We start from the raw sequence: 1,570 nt of genomic DNA on the forward strand, positions 1-1,570 counted from the left end.
AGGGTTCTGCTGAAATTGAGGACGACGCAACGAGCCATGGAAAGAAGAATGATAGGTGTAACGTTAAGGGATAAGAAAAGAGCAGATTGGGTGAGGGAACAAACGCGGGTAAATGACATCTTAGTTGAAATCAAGAAAAAGAAATGGGCATGGGCCGCACATGTAATGAGGAGGGAAGATAACCGATGGTCATTAAGGGTTACGGACTGGATTCCAAGGGAAGGGAAGCGTAGTAGGGGGCGGCAGAAATTTAGGTGGGCGGATGACATTAAGACGTTTGCAGGGACAACATGGCCACAATTAGTACATGACCGGTGTAGTTGGAGAAGTATGGGAGAGGCCTTTGCCCTGCAGTGGGCGTAACCAGGCTGATGATGATGATGATTGTTACGTGCGAAAAGACACAGTGGTGCAGGCGGCCAGACTTGTACACCACGGTATATAAAAATTCTTGTAGCGCCATAGCCCATCGACCAAGCCGGCCTTAGGGTCTTTTAGTGATGAGAGCCAGCAGAGAGCATGATGGTCAGAGACTACGGAAAAAGGGCGACCGTAAATGTAAGGACGGAACTTCGCAGACGGAACTTGGCAATCGCCCAGACAACATCAAGGCATTCTCGTTCCGTAATGGAAGAGTTGCGCTCCGATGGTGCTAGGAGGCGGCTCGCATAAGCAATAACGCGATCCTGGCCACGCTTACGCTGGCCTAAGACGGCACCTACGCCATGACCACTGGCATCTGTACGCAATTCTGTAGGGGCATCAGGGTCGAAGTGGGCGAGAATGGGTGGTGAGGTTAGAAGACTGACGAGACGAGAGAAGGCGGCGGCTTCTGATGTACCCCACGAGAATTGTACGCCTTTCTTCAAAAGATTAGTGAGGGGTCTAGTAATTGCCTCAAAATTTGGAACAAAACTACGAAAGTACGAACATAGACCTACAAGACTTCGAATATCTGCGGCTCTTTTCGGAACCGGAAACTCTCGGACAGCACGAGTTTTGTCGGGATCAGGCTGTACTCCGAAGCGTCAACGAGAATGGCCCACAAGAGTAATTTGGCGGTGGCCAAAATGACATTTGGACGAGTTAAGTTGCAGCTTCGCCTTTCGAAATATATTAAGTATAGTTGTTAGACGCTCAAGGTGAGTGTCGAACGTTGGCGAGAAGACGATGACGTCGTCGAGGTAGCAGAGGCATGTGGACCATTTGAAACCTTGGAGCAAGGAGTCCATCATACGCTCAAAGGTGGCAGGGGCGTTGCACAATCCAAACGGCATTACTTAAAATTGGTATAAGCCATCAGGTGTGATGAACGCGGTTTTTTCTCTGTCCATATCGTCAACAGCAATCTGCCAGTATACCGAACGAAGATCAATAGAAGAGAAATAGCTGGAACCGTGCAGGCAGTCAAGGGCGTCGTCTATACGTGGGAGCAGGTAGACGTCCTTCTTAGTAATGTTCAGATAACGGTAGTCTACACAGAAGCGCCATGTGCCGTCCTTCTTCTTAACCAACACCACAGGTGACGCCCAGGGACTCGAAGAAGGCTCAATGATGTTTTTATCTAGCA

Source organism: Dermacentor andersoni, chromosome 1 (genome assembly GCF_023375885.2).
Source record: "Dermacentor andersoni chromosome 1, qqDerAnde1_hic_scaffold, whole genome shotgun sequence".
NCBI classification, from domain to species: Eukaryota; Metazoa; Arthropoda; class Arachnida; order Ixodida; family Ixodidae; genus Dermacentor; species Dermacentor andersoni.